Source organism: Leptodactylus fuscus, chromosome 1 (genome assembly GCF_031893055.1).
Source record: "Leptodactylus fuscus isolate aLepFus1 chromosome 1, aLepFus1.hap2, whole genome shotgun sequence".
NCBI classification, from domain to species: domain Eukaryota; kingdom Metazoa; phylum Chordata; class Amphibia; order Anura; family Leptodactylidae; genus Leptodactylus; species Leptodactylus fuscus.
This window is the reverse complement of record NC_134265.1, coordinates 172679203-172701344: the sequence shown is the minus strand read 5'-3', so window position 1 is coordinate 172701344 and position 22142 is coordinate 172679203. Positions and strand designations below refer to the sequence as shown.

Here is a 22142-nt window from a genome sequence, read left to right as displayed (position 1 = left end):
TTTGCCCCCTTTTTTCTTTGAATGACAGGGTCAAGGAGCTAAGGTAAAAACACTGCAGGTCCTTTATTCTCTATGCCCGTGTATTAGAGCAGAATTGTGCATACTAGTTTGGAGCAACAGAGCCGCCTTGTGTGCTCGAGACTGCTCATTTGCTTATTCTGAAATGAATGACTGTCTCTGCAACAGAGGATGTAAAACTGAAGGGTAAGTACACCCAGAATAAGTATTTGTTACCCTGAAATCTAATCCATCTGGGGCGTTCTGGATGAATGTTGGAATTCTTGTGGAATTTGGGGAGGAGATAAATGGTGGAAACCTAGGGCGCTTGTTTAAGAATGTCATCTAATTCACATTTCAACTGAGGTATGGGATCTTGTGGTAGCCTCTGGCAGCAATCTGTGTTATTAATTTGTCTAAATGTTGTATATGTGTTGGCCAGATCACAACATTCCCTCCTTTGTCTGTTGGCTCAATTCACTCAACCAAAATGATCTCAACATACGGCTAATTGTTAAATTATAGTCAGACACAAGTTGAATTTTTAGTCATCTTGATTGAGAGAGAATCTGGTGGCATGATTTCCACTGATACTTTTAGTAGAAGGACATCGACCAATGCTCTTTTACATGCCAGTTCTTCACACTACTACAATGGATCACTACTAGTGATCCCTCCTTCTATGATGATCTATATCATGGATTGCATTGCCTGATCTATTCTTGTAATTCTTGTTCACCTTTCATTATTCCCATTATTCCATCAGAATGACCTTTTCTGATGGAAAAAATATATATTAATTTAGAGCGTATCTGTGGATCTCCGTCCCTCTATTTAGATTGCAGTCAGTTAATACTGCATAATATGATAAACCTGTCTATTTTTTGTCCCGCTGATGGATTATATGTTCTGTGAGATGAACCAGATAGACTTTGAGATGTTGCATCACCCGCAGATGTGTGTATCTTTCAGCACTGCTTGTGTGTTTTGTTGTGAGGGAAGCCATGGGTGCTATTCAGAATTTCTATAGCACCAGATGGCTTCTGCCCACTTACCTCAGCTGTGTCTCCAAGCACGACTGCCTATGTGCAAGTTCAGGTGGGACTTTTTGACGTCACAGACGTTCCAGCCCTGATTGGTCCGGCTTCTGGGGACACATCTCTGTGTGCCATTGCTGGGCTCCACGTATCGGTGCGTTTATGGCTAGGGCAGTTGATAACAGACCGCCATTAGGCATTGTCATTAGAATCTTTAACCTCCTACATAATATTGTGATCAGTTCCCTGTTGAGTATTTAATACAGACAGAAGTGGTAGGCAGGCAGAGTATGTATCTATTTCTAGTATCTATTCCTTAGCCAACCAATATGCCTATTGGCACATATTTGATATTCTATTCTATTAGAATTTTTCAAATGGAACAATTTCCTTGGAGTATTGACTAGATTTTGCATATTTGTCTCCCCGCCAGAGAATAGTGACCCTTTCTTCTTTTCTGGCTAGCATATATTTATACAGCTTGAGACTTATGTGGTTTATATGAATTTTAATAAACATAATAAAAGTTAAGTGTTACCAAACCTTATTTTCAGTGCTAGTAAAGGTATTTTCTTATGGAAATTTTATTCAGGCTGATTCTGAGGCAGGATCTGCCTCAAAATCCACGTCAAAAAACGCCTCCCATTTATTTCAGTGAGTGTCAGCAGTTTTTTTTCCTTCTAGCTCAGGGGTAGGGAACGTACGGCTCTCCAGCTGTTGCAAAACTACAACTCCCAGCATGCATACTTGCTCTGCTGTTCTTGGATCTCCCATGGAAGTGAATGGAGCATGTTGGGAGTTGTAGTTTCACAGCAGCTGGAGAGCCGAAGGTTCCCTACCCCTGTTCTAGCTGATGGTTTGGGGTTTTTTTTTTACACAATTTTTGATTAGTTTTTTTCCAAAAACAACAAGTGTTCAAAGTGTTTAGAGGGTCACAAGTGTTTAAAGGGAAAGGGAAGTTTCCAGGTCCATACAGTGTGCTGGAGCAAATAACCTTGGCAAAAAAAAAGGGGGGCGAAGCGGCAAAAAACTTAATTCAGCCTGCAAAAATGTCCTTGTGAACATACCCTAATGGTTTCATAAAGGATTTCTAAAAAGTTAATGTTATATCCCAAGTTTTTAGCTCTCTTTACACCTAACGATAGGCTGTCAATATCTGATTGGTGGTGGTCCAACACCCAGGACTCCCAATAATCAGCTGTTTGAAGAAGCTGCTGTGCTCATAAGCATGATGATCTCTTCCCTGTGCCAATGACTTTAAGTTTGATCACCTGGTGCAGCAGTAGCCAAGTCCCACTCCTGTGAACAGGGCTGAGATGCTGTATCAAGTATAGACTCTGCAATATGTAGGACAATGTGTTTAATACTCAGTGAAGAGGCCACAGAGCTCAGAAAGTGCTGTGGCTTCTTTAACTAGCTTATCTGCAGGAGACCTGGGTGTTTGACCATTTTGACCATTTACAATAATGAATGGCAAAATAAATACTACTCAGCTAAATCTTCTCCCTGCTGGCACATGAAAATAGAACAGACATCCACACTTGTTTCATTTTTTTAGACTGCACCAGTATATACCCTGTTTCCCCGAAAATAAGTCATCCCCCGAAAGTAAGACATAACAGAGGTTTTGTAGAATTGCCTAATATGAGACATCCCCCAATAATAATAATCTTTCTGCGCAAAGATTGTATGAAGGAAAACACGGCTGAACACTGTGCGCGATGCGTGTGCACAGGTATGCCGGCTGCTGACGCCTCTGCGATACGTTGTATCCACTGTTCCTGCCTCTGTAGGATGAGCTGGGAGGTGCCCGCTGTGCATACAATAAGCATCGTATGCGGCCGGGGGTCCACTCTCCCAGCTCATCCCACAGCAGCAGGAACAGTGGATACAACGTATGGTATCACAGCAGTGGCAGCAGCCGGCTTTCCTGTGCACACAGAGCACTGCACACAGCATTCAGCCAGCTGCAATGTTTTTCTTCATACAGTCTTTGCACAGCAAGCACATCTCGGCGTACCTCAGTGGTAGCAGCAGCACACAAAAATAAAATAAGACATCCCCTGAAAATAAGACATAGCATATCTTTAGGACCAAAATTTAATATAAGACACCGTCTTATTTTCGGGGAAACACGGTAGCTACAGGTATCATCACAGAGTTAGGCTTCTCTTTTCATTCATGTTGTCATTGTAACATTTGCCGCCATATATATTGCTATGAGCATGATCCTGTTGATAAATATATGTCAGAGCTGAATCTGAAGTTATATCCGCTATTTATGACATCATATCTAAACTGACTGTACTACTAGTAAAAGTTACTGACAGATCTGCCCCATCAGTTTACATCATTGATGTGGACCTCTTCGGAGTGTATACCAGAACCACTAGTCTCTGTTCAGAGCTGAGTATTAGGGAAAAGCAGCCTACACATATAGAGGGTGGGCCCTATGGTAGGGTGGGACCTCAGAGAGGCCGGGCACGGGGCATCCAACCAAGGGAGCAAGCACAAAGGAGATCCATGGAAGGAGTTCTCAAGGGAGACCCACTGCTTGAAGGGGAAATGGCAGCACCAATCCAGAACTCTCATAAGCATGGACGCCTCATAGTACCCACCCCATTGTTTAGGCAGCGTCAAGGTAGAGCGAGACAATCTGCCAGAGGTCACTATACAACAATTTGAAGAAACCAGGAGGAACTTGAATAGGCATAGTCTGAAGAAGTTACAATAGGCGAGGCATTACGTTCATCTTATAGATAGCGCAGCGCCCGAACCATATGTACGTCCCATAACGTCTCAAGTGAGACCTGTCTGTCCGAAGGATGGGCAGATGGTTTTTGTTGTACAACTCCCCCAGATTCCCGGAGATCCAGACTCCCAAGTGCTTGCTAGCCGAACCGGTCCACTTAAAGGGGAAGGAAGTCTCAAGGGAATACTGGAGACTCTGCAGAAGCGAGACATTAAGAGCCTCAGATTTCTGAAAATTAATTTGAAAGTTAGAAAGACGATAGAAAACATCCAGTTTGGACATCAAGGCAGGGAGGGAGATTGCCGGGTCTTGTAAGAAAAACAAAAGATCATCTGCATAAGCTGCAATCTTCAGTCTCCGAGTACCCATACGCAAACCACCTATACCCGGGCTAGCCCTAACCTTACGAAGCAGGAGCTCCAATGACAAAACAAAAATCAGAGGGGAAAGGGAACAGCCCTGATGCGTACCGTTCCCAATCGAGAAGGGAGAAGACAGTACATCATTAACTCTCGTAGAGGCCAAGGGATTAGAATACAAAGAGGAGATCCAGGACCGCATAGACTGACCTATACCTATATGATCCAGTACTGCAAACATAAAAGGCCAACCTGATCAGAATGTACTAGGTCAGGGAGGAAGGGGGCCAACCTCGACACCAAGATCTTAGAGAAGATCTTCATATCAACAATAAGGAGGGAAATGGGCCTATAGTTCGCACATAACGCAGGGTCCTTACCCTCCTAGTAAAGTCAGGAGGAGGGGTTCCACCCGCCGACAAGGAGTTCAAGGCACAGATCAAGGGAGACACCAAAGTCTGGAACTATTTCTTGTTATAGAAAGCCAGGAGAACATCCGGGCCAGTAGCTTTACTAGGCTGCATCGACTGTAGTACCAGAGCAACCACATCTCCGGTAATGGGGAGCTCAAATGTGACCTGGGCCTCTGAGGGAAGTGTAGGCAAACCCAAACTGTCAATAGATTGCTTAAGCGCATCATTCAGCAGGGGGGCATCAGGGTCATAGGCAGGGGGGGTTATAGAGATTGTGATAAAACCAGGCAAATTCCTACGCAGTATGGTGCGGATCCGATAAGCGGCCGCCTGTCGAGTTGGATATCGTAGGGACATAATTACGGGTTTTCTGCTCCTTGAGGACCTCGCTAAAGCATGACTACACTTGTTACCAAATTCGTAAAAGTGCCTGCGACCCCTTGCAAGAAGGTACTTGGTACGAATGTCAACACGCTCTCTCAGTTTTTTATGGGCCAATAGAGGAGCAGCCTGAGTATCGGGGGGCATGTGTATGCTTGTGTGCCTGTTACAGGGAAACCACGTCCACAATCATAGACACTACCTTACGTGACCTCTCTTTCTTGAGTTGGGTACCATGCTGTACAAACACCCCGGGATCACACACTTATGAGCGGACCAAATAGTCAATGGAGAAACATCAGGGGTGTCATTCTCCCTGAAATAATTGTCCAGGGCCAAGAACACTGCCTGAGAAGTAGGAACGTCCTGAAGCAGTGGCTCATTGAGCCGCCACTGCCAGGACCGTGGTCTGGTCGCCGGAGAGGCAAGCACAGCATGCTTCAGTAAAGGTCAGTAAAGGTAATGGCATAGATCGTGGGGTCCCTGAACAGGGGGACATCAGCATGCTTCAAGATAAAATAGTCGAGTCTGGAGTACATATCTCGAGTGTGGGAATAAAACAAGTAATCCCTGGCATCGGGGTGGACCGTATGCCACACTCCCCGACAGGTGCGAAGAGCCCCTGGAGACGTCAAGTGACGGATCCAAAGCGAGATTAAAATCCCCACCCCTAGCAACAAGATCCCTTCAGTGAAATCAGCCAACGTAGATAGAATTCTCTCCAGCGCATTAACCTGATTGGAATTAGGGAGATAAACATTATCTGCCCACCAGATAAACATTAGCTGCCCACCAGCTCCCCCTTAACAAATAAGTACCTGCCCAAGCCGTCCATGGAAGCCGCCTTAAACTTCTAGGGGATAGAATGACTAACAAGAATACTAACCCCCATAGGAAACAAAAAAAAAAGCCACACCGAGCTGATCCTCGTGCATTAACCAAAGTACCAGGCCAATAAAAGATAAGACAAATGCCTTCTCATCTGGTGGGGTTGTGTGATGACACAACACCCTAAATGAGTATAATGGCCTGTAGATACAGGGCAGCAGCTGTGGACGTCACAGAGACGTGGAGATACTGGGAAACCACGGACCGGCCTCCTAACAGGATTAGGCCAAAGATAGATAGCGCTCACCCATAGAGATGATTGAAACCTTCTTTATTGAAAACACACACACAACGCGTTTCTGGCTGGAAGCCCTTTCTCAAGTGCATAGATTTCCTTCCACAGTGGAAGGAAATCTATGTCCATATATGTCTGGCCCACTGTGGAAGGAAATCTATGGGGATGGGGAATTATGCATGCTATGGTTCACATTTAACTATGTTATTGAGTGATATTGAAATGGGGGCTGGGGGACATTTTTTATAGGAATGACTGGAGGAATAATGCTTTATCTCCTGTGAATTGTTGATGTCATTTTGCTCACTGACCCCCTTTCCCAAATTTTGAATGAATAGGGTGTGGTCCTCTTTCATATTTAAGGAGCAATGTAACCATACACATTGTCTGCCCTGATTTGCCTCTTTTTCTATTTTTATAGCACTGTGTCTATAAGTATTTAGATATATTTTTGCCTTTTAACATTACCTAATAAAAGTTACACTTTAGTTTTTTGACCATACATTTTCTGTGTAGAGCACGCAGAATGTGTAGGAGATCTCTGGATTTTAGATCTTATCTAATCGATTAACATAATTTAAGATAGTTATGACAGCAGGAATACAGATTATGAATGGATTTAGTTAAATGGATCCCTAAATAGGGTAGAAAGTGTGGCCAACCTGCTTGATACCAAATATACCGTAATTTAGTATAGAAGTGATAAAAAGGCATCATGTATATACCATTAGAGTTGAATGTACAGTGTCCAGGTCTCAACTGTACACTGTTGACACAGTGGACACTCTGCTGATAATATATTTTGGCTTAAAAGGTTTATTAGCCCATATGCAGCAGATTGTACAAGTGTGTCGCTCTTCTAGCACTGCTTTATAATGCTAATTTAGTTAAATCCTTGAAAAAAAAAAAAAAATATATACATATTTAATGTAGCTGTGCTATGCTTCATGTTATTCATTGGTTCTGAATAACTGTTTCAGGCAATTTACTGTGTTTCTAGCATAAGAAAATAACTATTTTCATATTTTTTTGCAAACACATTATAGTCCCTTTTGAATAAAATATTACCCATTCCCCAAAAAGATATCTATAAAAAGTATACAACCTGCTCCACAAAAAAGACCCTTGTACTGAAATATAAAGAGTTACAGGTGTCTGAATATGGCAATGCAAATAAAGGTTCTATCTATCTATCTATCTATCTATCTATCTATCTATCTATCTATCTTTATTTATTTAAAAGGGCTCTATCATTGGGGAAAGTCATTTTTAGATAAGCACATCCTTGTATAGCCTTTAGAAAGGCTACTGCACACGTACCTTTTGTATGTAAATCGCTTCAGTGGTTTTTAAATGAGCTTGTTTTTATTCATATGCTAATTAGCCTCTTGGTGCACTCCAGAAGTCTCATTGTGCACCCTCTTTGCTTTTTTTTTTTTTTTTTCCTATGGGTGTATATAGCACACGCTGCTGCTGCTGCTGATGACTTCCTGCTTCCTGTCTGCACAAACAGATAGTAGAGAATAGTAGAGAAGCGCTGCTGGGAACTTCCTGTGCTGACTGGAGGCTAATTAGCATATGAATAAAAACGGGCTCATTCAAAAAACACTGAGGCAATTTATATACAAAAGGTACGCGTGGAATAGCCTTTCTAAAGGCTATGCATGTGTGTGATTAGTTAAAAATGACTTTTCCCAATGATAGAGCCCGTTTAATTAAAACGCAACAAAATCTATATAAAATGATATTGCCCTAGTCTAATGGGTACTGAACTGCTACACATTAAACCAACTTAAACAAATTAGCATAATACATAACTTTTAATATAGTCAGCTAAAACCATAAACCATTGCCTACTAGAGCTAAGACCAACATAGAACTAAGTAGGAGATGCCCCGGGGACTACTAGATAATTCCAATTTCACCTGCGTTCCTCCCAAATCTCTGGGGGTATGTGGGGGCCACATGGTGGCTCAGTGGTTAGCACTGCAGCCTTGCAGCGCTGGAGTCCTGGTGTTCAAATCCCGCCAAGGACAAAAAACCATCTGCAAGGAGTTTGTATGTTCTCCCCGTGTTTGCATGGATTTCCATCCCATATTCCAAAGACATACTGATAGGGAAAAATGTACATTGTGAGCTCTGTGTGGGCTTACAATCTACATTTAATTTAAAAAAAAAAAATCTCTGGGGGTATATTCAGGGGAGCAGTAAGCCAAATCTGACCTGTCAGTCCATCATCGATATTGATATTGCTGCATTCATATTGATCTACAGAATACTGTTATGATCATATTGATCTAAATGTCATTTTTACCACATGGTAAATGCCATAAGGAAATGAAACCTATAAGTAAATGGCACAATTTTTCCCATTCCACCCCATTCTGTCCCACCTCACGCTGTCCAATACAGGGTATGGAATATTAAATTATATCATTATGAAGTACAATTTGTCTCACAAAAGTAAATCTTTACAAAAAAAATTATAGCTTTTGGAACGCAGGGAGTAAAAAAACAAAAGTACTAAAATGAAAAAGTGGGGTGTCGGCAAAGGTTCAATGGTATGTAAATTTATAAGACTTATTTCTTTTTATTTGTTGTGGAAGGATTGGCTCAGTGGTAGCAGCAGCAGACCCAGACAGTCAGAGACAGACACAAAACGTCAGTTATATACAGGTTTTACCCTGTATATTTATTTGTCAAAAACTGGTATGAAAAAAAAAAACAAGCCTTAACAGTCAGGCAAAAACAACAAAAACTCCTGCTCGTCTGAGCTTGTAACTAAACAGGTAGTGTCCTAACTATACGTGTGGCTTGCTTCAGCCACACAATCAACACAGAGCACAGTAAAGGCAACAGTTCAGACTGAAATCCAACAAATAGCAGATAGGAAAACACAAAGTGATCACCAAATTGAGCACAAAATCCAAAAGAACAAAAATCCTAAAACATAACTTTCAATATATCATGCCAATAAAATACATGTATTACAATATTAACATGTATTTACCACAAGCAAAAACTCATGGACCTCAAAAACACCCTAACTGTAACCCTAACTGACATGATGGAACACGGCGGTCCCCTGAAACAAAAACCGGGTGACTTACCGAGATTCATATGCCACACAGGAGAACACCAATGACCAGGTGGAGGTGCACACAAGTAGGAGAGCCCAGAAGGGAATAAATGGTTCAAGATAACAGAACACAAAATGATTAAACAAACCCTATGATTCAAAACAGGGACGGGGCTGTGTTGACCCTAGAAACATATTTCAGGGTCACCGCCCTAATTATCAAGTGCTAGAAAACCACATTCAGCACATAGAGCCAAACCCGACATGCATGTTTCATCAGCAAAAGGCATTCACACATTAATGCTGACTCATCAGGATATAAGGTTTATATTGATGTATATGCTTTATTTTTGGGCTTGATTGTTGCACATGTATGCTGTGTTTTGGCCTTATCCCCTGATGAGTCAGCATTAATGTGTGAACGCCTTTTGCAGACGAAACATGCATGTCAGGTTTGGCTATATGTGTTGAATGTGGCTTTCTAGCCAACTTTTCTTTCCATATCGCATATTATCATCTTTTTAGGGAGGATCAGTTAGGGTTCTCTATGTTGAGGGACAGGTTCTGGTCAGGGCACTTGCTAATCAGGGTGGTGATCCTGAAATAGGTTTCTAGCGTCAACACAGCCCCGTCCTTGTTTTGAATCATAGGGTTTGTTTAATCCTTTTGTGTTGTTATCTCAAACCATTTATTCCCTTCTGGGCTCTCCTACTTGTGTGCACTTCCACCTGGTCATTAGTGTTCTCCTGTGTGGCATCTGAATCACGGTAAGTAACCCGGTTTTTGTTTCAGGGGACCGCCGTGTTCCATCATGTCAATTTCCCCTTGGGGTTACAGTTAGGGTGTTTTTGAGGTCCATGAGTTTTTTCTTGAGGTGAATAACAGATCAACCTGGACTCTTACAGTTTGCAAAGGTTGTAACATAACTCGGCTCCTCCTTACTTCCTTAGGAACTGCTCAGAGGTGAGAATTTGCCAACCTTTTATATGCCTTTAATGAGGCCCAAGTCCCACCTGTGCTTGAAGGTTCCTCCTTAATGGGATAAGAAGAGGTTAACAGAAGGAGCCATCTCACAACTAAGGTGTTACCTGAACTGTAACCTCACTTACCACACATAAGTGAGGAATCTGGGGAGTTATAGCGACCTTCTTCCAGAATCTCATCTGTCACCTTCTCACATTGTATTCATCGAATATTATATGTAATGATGGGCCATGTTGTGGAAAAAAGGTTTGACTATTCCACGGTTATTGAAATGAAAGACTAGACAACCACCTAAAAGTCACCTAAAATACTTTTGTTATTTTTACACAGAAAATGGCATTAAAGACTTTCTGTTGCTTTACAATTTGCCAGGCATCAATTATGTCTTAGAAATTCACACTATACCTTTAACGCCTAATTTGATGCCCTGCCAAGTAGTGAAGTTTGGTTAGTAGAAAATGAGCTGGCAGCTTTCCATCAGACCCTGGTGGGAGAACGTAGCAGCAGATGGCTTGTTTCCTATAGGGGGTTAATTCATTTTAATGAACGATACCAAGACATAAATAACAAGGAAGACAAGTCCCAGGATACCTTGCTTCAAATACATCAAAACACAGAGTTCCAAGAGGTTTATATTCAATGCAGTCTGATAGCATACTAATTCTTGTATTACACTGAGTTCTATTCAAGACCTCAATCGCCTTCAACACATTTCTTTGCAGTTATTCCAGGATCCCCGATCTCTATAAAGTAACTAAAACCTTTAAGTCTATATATCTTTTTAACTGTGTGCACAGTAAAAATACTGGATTCTTTGGTGTGCTTGAAAAAAGGATTCTTTTACATTTGCAGATTCAGTGCCTACAACAAGTGCCAGTTGACACTATGGAAGTTGATAAATGCTCATTATAGCCCCCATTTTCACTGTTTAAAGAAGGTAGAAGGACCCGCAATTGTTTATGTAATTGCTCCTACCCACGTCCTTCTCTTACATTATATTGGCATCACATAACTTGTTTACACATGGATTTACACTGGTAAAAGTAGTAACCAAGTATTTTTTCTTTTTACTTATATAGCACTTACATATTCTGCAGCGCTTTACAGACATTGTCGATCACTGAACTATATAGGGCTCACAATCTACATATCCCTATCAGTATGTCTTTGGAGTGTGGGAGGAAACAAAAGTACCCCCACAGAAACACAAGGAGAACATACAGACTCCCTGCAGATGTTGTCTTTGGTTAGATTCGAACCTAGGACGTCAGCGCTGTAAGCCAGTGTGCTGCCATAATCAAAATAGCGGTTGTTTTCCTGTTCATCTGTGAGTGAGAATAAAGATTCATCAATAGGTCTCAAAAGTTTGCATATGTTTTGTAGTTTGTGATGACAAACTACAGTTCTTGAATACTTAAACTTTCAATGTAGTGCCATGAAGGGAGTCTGTCAGCAGGAAATTCAGTATCAAACTAAAGACAGTACTTTGTAAGCTGCTACACTTTCCAAAAATATCTTTCTCAGGGTAAGTTCACATGGAGATTTTTGGTCAGGCTTTTGAGGCCGTATCCGCCTCAAAATCCTGAACAAAAAGACTGCTCTCAGGAGTTTTTTCTGGGAGCCGTTTCTTCCGGCTCCCTGAAAAAAGAAGCGAGATACTTTCTTCTCTGGACTAGGCCTGTTCATTTGGGCCTCAGGTTTCAGTCCAAAAAACCCCATGTGAACTTACCCTTATTCTGCATTGCAGCTCCATTTTCATTAAAATTTAACGAGGGAGCTGACTTTTTCTCATAGGAATGAATTGACCAGCGTTGGTTGGCCAGTGTATAGCATTCGGCCAATCAACACTGGTTCTGCCGGAGGCTCATCTGTGAGGAGGCGGAGTCTAAAATCGGACCACAATGGAGACTGCTGTGGTCCGATCAACTAGCAAGGACGAGCCTGCTGCAGAACCAGCGTTGATTTGCCGAATGCTATACACTGTATAGCATTCGGCCAATCAACGTTGGTTCTGAATCGAATATTTACTGCGAATAGCTAGTAGTATTCGATAGAGTACGAATATTTCGAATACTGTAGTATTCGATGGAATATCTACTCGATCGAATACTACTCGCTCATCTCTACTTCCTATGTATTTCTCATTCCTTTTGTAGCCATTCTTGGCTTTGGCTTAAAAAAACCACTGCAAAATCTGTAACAAAAAAGCTGGGTTTCTGCAACATGGCACCTCAGCCTTAAAGAGGATTTGTCACAAAGTCAAAAATGCTAAATAACATGCCTCATTGGATTTCTGTTGTGCTCTTGATAAATCTGCTGTTTTTAAATCCATCCACCCATTCAAAAGTTAGCCTTTATTCTCTAAGTGGACAGAAACTTTTTGCCGTTCTAAAAAAAATAAATAAATAAATGTTACCACTTGGTGAATAAGAGTTAATTTACATATAATTTTGCAGAGGCAGGATCTTTTGAATGGGTAATTAGATTTAAACCCCCTCCCGCTGAAAGTATTTTTAAGTTTTTGCTTTTGATTCCCTGTTTTCCAAACCCCATAACTTTTGTTATTTTTTCTTTTAACAGAGCCATATGAAGGCTCAATGTTTGCGGGACAAATTGGAAATTGTAATGGTACCATTTAATATTCTGTATGATGTACTTAGAAGTTGGATAAAGATTTAGAATTAGAATTGAAGAAAAACTGCATTTGTGTGACTTTCATATGGGATTTATTTTCACGGCGTTCACTGTGCAGCCTAAATCACATGTCATCTCTATTCTATGGGTCAGTACGATTCCAGGGATATCTTTTTTTTTTTTTTTTTTTTTACGTATTAACTCCATTAATAAAAAAATAATGTTTTGAAAATCGACGTTTTGGCGCTTTTGAGACCAGCCTCAATAGCTGTCTATAATTCAATGAAAAGCCTGGGAGCTATCATTAGGCTGTCAAGGAAACAGGGTGGCTCCTTTGATCTCACTGTACATGAGTCGTTCTGCACCAATATATGTATGGGACTGCTAGGGACCAGCCCAGTTGCCATTCTTGGTCACACTGGACCCTGAGTGCGGGCATTAGCGCTGGATATACAGCGGAGATCTGGTAGCTATGGCCGCCACTCTTCAGCAGAACGGAAGCCATCTTTAAAGATCCAACCTCTGCCGTAATAGTATGTTGGATGTCAGGAAGGGGTTAAAAACAACAAATTCATCAGAGCACAAAAGCAATCAAATGAGGTATGTCACTTAGCATTTTGTACTCTGTGACAGAACCTCTTTAAACAATGCACTGTATCCATTTTACATTTTTTATTTTGCTTGCCTCATCCATTACCTTTGTCTTCCCTTTGCTTAGTTTCAGCACCCAATATGCTAATTTGGTTCTTTACTGTCAGTTGGGCGGTCCTTGTCCGTCTGCTCCAGTAGAGGCCTCCCAGGTAATAAAGAGCCTAATTAGCATATTAAGTACTGAAAGTAATAGCACCTACTTTAAAGCTAAAGAACATCTTCAAGTGTTTTCATGTGTGTACTAATTTTATACTGCTTTTGTTTGTTAAATTTTGCCCCAATTCTGTTTAATCGGCAATAATTTTTTTTTTCCATTTTCATTTCATTTCCTGTTCTCTGCCTTCCTTTTGTTTTCCATTCTATTCTCTTTGGGACCCAGTAATTCTGCACTCATACAAGCACATGTAATTGTGCCGGCACACATCTATCAAATAGAATGTGCTGGAAGTGGCATAATGTGCCTTAGAAAAATGGCATGTTTGATATGTACAAAATCCTGCTGTATATTAATGAAAGTCAGGTGTTATTAGTGTGTCAAGTATTGTGAGTCAAATTGTGAGTCATACCAAATTCATTATGTAGTGTTGGTGGTAAAAGGCACATTTTTGCTGCATTGTGTCTCCCTTTTTCTGTTGTTCTTATAACCCCAGTATAGAATTACACCATGCATCCTATACTACTCTCTGTTATGTGGAAAATAATTTCTGACCATGATTTGTAAAATAATAAATAAATCGGTGCAGGCATTAGGTTTCAGTGTCTGCTAGTATTATGGTTGTCACCTATATTGTTCTCTAATCAACTTCCTATTGATTAAAAAATATAATACACTTAAAAGGGACCACTTGTGTCTTCTAGTCCCTTTAGTTTCATATACAGGTCCTGCTAGCCCCCATTCCAGAGGCACAGTATCTGTGTCATTACTTTTAGCTACCAATACCAGTGTACTGTACTGTCAAGTGGGTGATCTCCACTGCCCATCACTGCACACTGCAGAGGCATATCAAGTAACCATGGCAAAACTTGTAATAGGACCCCACTCTACCCTAACCACCTTAAACAGCAAATTCAGAACTTGAAAGTGTACGAGTATTTTGGTCTCTTTTACACAGATTTCACAGTGCAGATAAGGCACACAATAGTGTCACAATACTGTAATAATGCACATAGTGATGTCACAATACTGGGATAATGCACACAGTAATATCACAATACCATGATAATGCACATGGTGATGCCACAATACAGAAATAATGCACACAGTGATGTCACAGTACAGGGATAGTTCACGCAGTAATATAACAGTACAGAGGTAATATACACATTGGTTACACAGAAATGGGATAATGCAGCTGTGAGGAATATCGCCTTAGCAAGCCACTTGACACACCTGCGATTACCCTTCTTCCCTTCCCCTCATGCCCCATGAATGTCATAGGATAATATGAAACAAGCTTTATATATTTTGTATACAGTGGGGCAAAAAAGTATTTAGTCAGTCACCAATAGTGCAAGTTCCACCACTTAAAAAGATGAGAGGCGTCAGTAATTTACATCATAGGTAGACCTCAACTATGAGAGACAAAATGAGAAAACAAATCCAGAAAATCACATTGTCTGATTTTGTAAGAATTTATTTGCAAATTATGGTGGAAAATAAGTATTTGGTCAGTGACAAAATTTCACCTCAATACTTTGTTATATATCCTTTGTTGGCAATGACAGAGGTCAAACGTTTTCTGTAAGTCTTCACAAGGTTGGCATGTTGGCCCATTCCTCCATGCAGATCTCCTCTAGAGCAGTGATGTTTTGGGGCTGTCGCGTGGCAACACAGACTTTCAACTCTCTCCAAAGGTTTTCTATAGGGTTGAGATCTGGAGACTGGCTAGGCCACTCCAGGACCTTGAAATGCTTCTTACAAAGCCACTCCTTCGTTGCCTTGGCGGTGTGCTTTGGATCATTGTCATGTTGAAAGACCCAACCATGTTTCATCTTCAATGCCCTTGCTGATGGAAGGAGGTTTGCACTCAAAATCTCACGATACATGGCCCCATTCATTCTTTCATGTACCCGGATCAGTTGTCCTGGCCCCTTTGCAGAGAAACAGCCCCAAAGCATGATGTTTCCACCCCCATGCTTTACAGTAGGTATGGTGTTTGATGGATGCAACTCAGTATTCTTTTTCCTCCAAACACGAAAAGTTGTGTTTCTACCAAACAGTTCCAGTTTGGTTTCATGAGACCATAGGACATTCTCCCAATACTCTTCTGGATCATCCAAATGCTCTCTAGCAAACTTCAGACGGGCCCGGACATGTACTGGCTTAAGCAGTAGGACACGTCTGGCACTGCAGGATCTGAGTCCCTGGCGGCGTAGTGTGTTACTGATGGTAGGCTTTGTTACATTGGTCCCAGCTCTCTGCAGTTCATTCACTAGGTCCCCCCGCGTGGTTCTGGGATTTTTGCTCACCATTCTTGTGATCATTTTGACCCCACGGGGTGAGATTTTGCGTGGAGCCCCAGATTGAGGGAGATTATCAGTGGTCTTGTAGGTCTTCCATTTTCTAATTATTGCTCCCACAGTTGATTTCTTCAATCCAAGCTGGTTGCCTATTGCAGATTCAGTCTTCCCAGCCTGGTGCAGGGCTACAATTTTGTTTCTGGTGTCCTTTGACAGCTCTTTGGTCTTCACCATAGTGGAGTTTGGAGTCTGACTATTTGAGGGTGTGCACAGGTGTCTTTTTATACTGATAACAAGTTTAAACAGGTGCCATTACTACAGGTAATGAGTGGAGGAAAGAGGAGACTCTTAAAGAAGAAGTTACAGGTCTGTGAGAGCCAGAAATCTTGATTGTTTGTAGGTGACCAAATACTTATTTTCCACCATAATTTGAAAAAAAATTCTTACAAAATCAGACAATGTGATTTTCTGGATTTGTTTTCTCATTTTGTCTCTCATAGTTGAGGCCTACCTATGATGTAAATTACAGATGCCTCTCATCTTTTTAAGTGGTGGAACTTGCACTATTGGTGACTGACTAAATACTTTTTTGCTCCACTGTATTTATTAACCTGAGTGGGTCAGTATTAGCCACTAACATATACAGAAATATACATCAATGGATGGTCAAGGAAATACAGGTTAAAGGGGCTCTATCAGCAAAATCATGCTGATAGAGCCCCACATATGCGTGAATAGCCTTTAAAAAGGCTATTCAGGCACCGTAAATGTTATATTAAACTAGCCCCCCCCCCCCCCCCCCCCCGTTTTAAAATAAAACCCTAAAAAAGAATATGATCTACTTACGCATCGTGTATGCTGGGCGGGCATTCAGGGTGTGTCTTCTTCTTCATCCACGCCTCTTCTTCCTCCGATGTCCTCCGGTCCCGTCCTCCTCCGGCGCTCGCGATCTGACACTGATAAAAAAAAATGGCCTGGGCGCCTGCGCAGTAGCCATAGTAGAAGCCGCATGCTACTGTGCATGTTAGCGGCTTTTGTAAATATCCGCAACGCGGTTTTTCCACTTCCCATTGACTCACGTTTTTTTTTTCTTCAGGCGGAATCCGCCTAAAGAAAGATCAGCTCACTTCTTTTTTCTGCTAGCGGGAAAAAAAACTAACGGATTCTATAGAAGTCAATTGGGAGGTGGAGTTGGAGGTGTATTCTGCATCAAAATCCTGACCAAAAAACTCTGTGTGAACTTACCCTTAGGCCCTGTTCACACGGGGCAAGAGGGGGTGGATTTTGGCGCGGAATCCACGTCATAATCCGCCCCCTCACAATGGTGGTCTATGTAGACCGCAAGTGGCATGTTGCCGTTAGCGGAAAAAAGAAATGAGCTGCCCTTTCTTCAGGCGGATTCCGTGGCTGAATCAGCCGCGGTGTCCGCCTCGCGACAGCACCCTCCGGATTAGGCCCATTCATTTGGGCCTGATCCAAAGCGGAAAACCGTGACGGGATGTCATGCACTGCACCAGCATCCCGTCGCGGCAGCCGCGATTAAATATGCACACGTGTAATTGCATGTGAACTAGCCCTTAAACCACTGAAGGGAATTGACCATCAAGGTAAACACAGCTTAAACACAACATTCCTAAAGGGATGAATAGGACTAATATGAACAAGTAATAATACATTTCAAAAAAAGATATACATAACTGAGGGTCTCATCATCACAGTACATAAAATACACAGTGGTGTCACAACACAGGAAAATAACAAGTGATGTCGCAGTACAGTGATAATGAACAGTTATATCACAGTACAGAAATAATGCTATGACATTATAAAACATGGATAATGTACACACAAAAAGATAACGATGTACATTGTGACATCACATGTGATGTCACATGCAGGCATCATGATGCCAGTTTCCCCCATCCCCGTGTCATCCATTGTTATCACTAATTTCAAACTAGGTTTCAGTGGAAATTGGTCCCTTAGTTGTTGGCCTCCATAGCAAATGCTGTTTCTGCTATTCTGGTAGTTATGCCCATGTGAGACAGTAGATACTGTTCAGTTGACAATACACCTGTGTTGGTAGTGTGGAGGATGCCAGCTTGTGCTTGTTCTCATCTTATCCAATAGTTATGTGATAAAATTTGTTACAACTTTAGGCCCTGTTCCCTCGGAGTAATGCGCCGTTCATTCTGACACGTAAACACGTGTCAGAGTGAGGCGCTTCAAAACAGATCCCATTGACTTTAATGGGTGCTGTCTTACGCGCGCTACACATTGAAATCAATGGGAGACTTTTTAAACCATTGATTTCAATGTGTAGCGCGCATAAGTCGGCACCCATTGAAGTCAATGGGATCTGTTTTGAAGCGCCTTTACGTGTCAGAATGAGCGGCGTATTACTCCGTGGAAACGGGGCCTTATACCCATATTATGTTAATTATACTAATGGCACCTTCTCTTTGTCTATGCAATGTATAACCATACCTACATTGTATAAAAACCTAAACTATCTGCCATTATAGATTAGTCTCCATTATACACGCAATATCTAACTCTGTGTGTGTCTGTGTGTGTCATTCCCTGAGCCATCTCATATATCAACTGTACTAATTTGGACTTCAATACAGTGATACTTAGAGCGTATTGCACTCACAGTAGCCCAAACTAATGATAATATCTTTGAAACAGGCTACAACAAGGCAACCTCTTAAAATGGGACCCTAACACAGCTGCATTTCTTTGGCGTACATCTTCAAAACTGTCCAAGGTTTCAGTTGACCAAAATGTAGACGTGACCTACCTGTCCTGAGATCATTTTGTAGGTCTAGGCCCCGGAGAAGTAAGTCCGATTAGTGTTGGACCTCATCTGAGGAGATCACCTTGTCAAATACAGATAGGCTCACAGAATTTGATCAAAATGTCTTATAAGAACCTCAGAACCATGTTAATATATGGTGAATATAGCACAGTTGCATCAAAATAATTCATATACAGTCCTATGAAAAAGTTTGGGCACCCCTATAAATCTTAATAATTTTTAGTTCTAAATATTTTGGTGTTTGCAACAGCCATTTCAGTTTGATATATCTAATAACTGATGGACACAGTAATATTTCAGGATTGAAATGAGGTTTATTGTACTAACAGAAAATGTGCAATATGCATTAAACCAAAATTTGACCGGTGTAAAAGTATGGGCACCTCAACAGAAAAGTGACATTAATATTTAGTAGATCCTCCTTTTGCAAAGATAACAGCCTCTAGTCGCTTCCTGTAGCTTTTAATCAGTTCCTGGATCCTGGATGAAGGTGTTTTGGACCATTCGTCTTTACAAAACAATTCAAGTTCAGTTAAGTTTGATGGTCGCCAAGCATGGACAGCCCGCTTTCAAATGAGCTGAAAACAAAGATTATTCAACATAGTTGTTCAGGGGAAGGATACAAAAAGTTGTCTCAAGGATTTAACCTGTCAGTTTCCACGGTAAGGAACTTAGTAAGGAAATGGATGACCACAGGGACAGTTCTTGTTAAGCCCAGAAGTGGCAGGACAAGAAAAATATCAGAAAGACAGAGAAGAAGAATGGTGAGAACAGTCAAGGACAATCCACAGACCACCTCCAAAGAGCTGCAGCATCATCTTGCTGCAGATGGTGTCACTGTGCATCGGTCAACAATACAGCGCACTTTGCACAAGGAGAAGCTGTATGGGAGAGTGATGAGAAAGAAGCCGTTTCTGCATGCACGCCACAAACAGAGTCGCCTGAGGTATGCAAAAGCACATTTGGACAAGCCAGCTTCATTTTGGAAGAAGGTCCTGTGGACTGATGAAACAAAGATGGTCATACAAAAAGGAGTTATGCATGGCGTCCAAAAAAAACAGCATTCCAAGAAAAACACTTGCTACCCACTGTAAAATTTGGTGGAGGTTCCATCATGCTTTTGGGCTGTGTGGCCAATGCCAGCATCGGGAATCTTATTAAAGTTGAGGGTCGCATGGATTCCACTCAGTATCAGCAGATTCTTGAGAATAATGTTCAAGAATCAGTGACGAATTTGAAGTTACAATGGGGATGGATATTTCAGCAAGACAATGATCCAAAACACGGCTCCAAATCGACTCAGGCATTCATGCAGAGGAACAATTACAATGTTCTGGAATGGCCATCCCAGTCCCCAGACCTGAATATCATTGAACATCTGTGGGATGATTTGAAGCGGGCTGTCCATGCTCGGTGACCATCAAACTTAACTGAACTTGAATTGTTTTGTAAAGAGTAATGGTCCAAAATACCTTCATCCAGGATCCAGGAACTGATTAAAAGCTACAGGAAGCGACTAGAGGCAAAAGGAGGATCTACTAAATATTAATGTCACTTTTCTGTTGAGGTGCCCATACTTTTTCACCAGTCAAATTTTGGTTTAATGCATATTGCACATTTTCTGTTAGTACAATAAACCTCATTTCAATCCTGAAATATTACTGTGTCCATCAGTTATTAGATATAGCAAACTGAAATGGCTGTTGCAAACACCAATATATTTAGAACTAAAAATGATTAATATTAATAGGGGGGCCCAAACTTTTTCATAGGACTGTATTCCATGTTCCACTTATGTCTTGGTGCTTACAACAATTGCAGTGTTTTTGAGCATGTTTGCATATGTAAATGACAGATACTTGGTTCTTATGGATTTTGGATAGGTTAAGACCTTACGATAACTAAGGTACTAATGTCTGTATTTAAACTGTGTGGTTGTGTCATAGTACATCTCTACAAGCCTAACCAGAAACCTTTACTAAACCCTCACGAGCATTTCTTATTTAATCTCTACTAAATTTATACCGTGCTCTAAAATTCCCCACAGTAAAAAGTAGTAATTTAACACTGCTCAAGCAAACTATCCTCCATATTTACTCATAAATATTCCGAAGGCAAGAGGAAAGGTTAATGGTCACAATAACTATCATTTTAAAACTGCGATTCATTTTCCTCTTCATAAAACAGATTACTACTCCAGATTATTTCATCCCCACGGAAATAATCCATCTGTCTGAAAGCCTCTTTCCCGTAATAACACTGGACATCCGCCAGCGGAGTATTGCAGCAGCGCCTACTGTACTTTAGAAAGAGAATCATATTTTCTTGATTGCTTAATATAAGGAATTAATTATTGCCTTTTTAAGTTCTGTTGCCGTTGCTATTGTTTGCAGGCACATATTCTGCATTGAGATTTTTTTTTAACTACGTTTAAGTGGAGTAATAAGTCATTTAAAAAAAAATGTTTTCCTCATAACGTAACATCCTAGTTGTTCACCTCCAGTATTGAACATTTTCATTACAGCGCAATCCTTTCAAATAAGGACGAGTAATAGCTCCATACTTTAGTGTTCCTATGCCGTTTTGTAGTTATTTTTTGCAAGAAAAATAAAAGTATTATGTATTCCAACCTAAACCTTTTATCACTTAGGGGCCATTCACACTACCGTCGGTGTCCGACAGGTAGTGTCCGCTCCTAGTGTCCGCTCAAAATCTGGCACGGACATTAGGAGCGGACACTAGCTGTGTCCGTGACACCTGTCATTTATTTAAATGGGCATCGGGTGCGTTCTTTTGCACTCCGTGCCCTTCCTTCCCTGTCCGCATGTAAAGATGTCCGACTTTTCAAGTGGACAGAAAAACCCGACATGTCGGGGACATGACCATTCCCAGTGAGTCCTCCATAGCCGCAGCACAGTGTCGGTACCTGTTTCTCATGTCAGAATTCCTTGCTCTGTATGGTTGATGAAGGTGGACCAGCAGTAAAACGCTCACCAATCTAACATTTGTCACCAATCCGGTCAAACTCTTCTGAGCTGGACTTGTACTTTGCATATTATCTATTCTTCAACTAAATGTGTACACACTGTATTGTATATAGTAGACTATTAGAGGGAATTTAGATTGGCAGAGAGCCACAGCACTCCTATTAGCACAAAAAGGTGAACTGATAGGGTTTCAACCCAGTAGCCAATAATAGTATGAATCAGGCACTCAATATAGTGGTGCAAAAAAGGTTATATTTTATTAATAGAACATGCAATCCATAAAAAAGAATGGGTTAAACGTTTTTGGCCCTGTGTTGGACCTTCATCATACCGGGATTGCTGTTTTTGAAAGTGATATGAGAGATAAAGTCAGGCAGGGCGTCAGTGGAAATGCCACGGAAGTAGAAAATACCCAGGTAGGAGTTAAGATGCCAATAGATATCTATTAGCGTCTTAACTCCTAC

General features: G+C 41.2%; 1 protein-coding gene across 1 annotated transcript in view; it reads left to right on the top strand.

Moving 5' to 3' along the window:
• FOCAD (focadhesin) overlaps positions 1–22142 on the top strand; it is a 196459-nt gene that overhangs the window by 127788 nt on the left and 46529 nt on the right. The window lies entirely within an intron of this gene.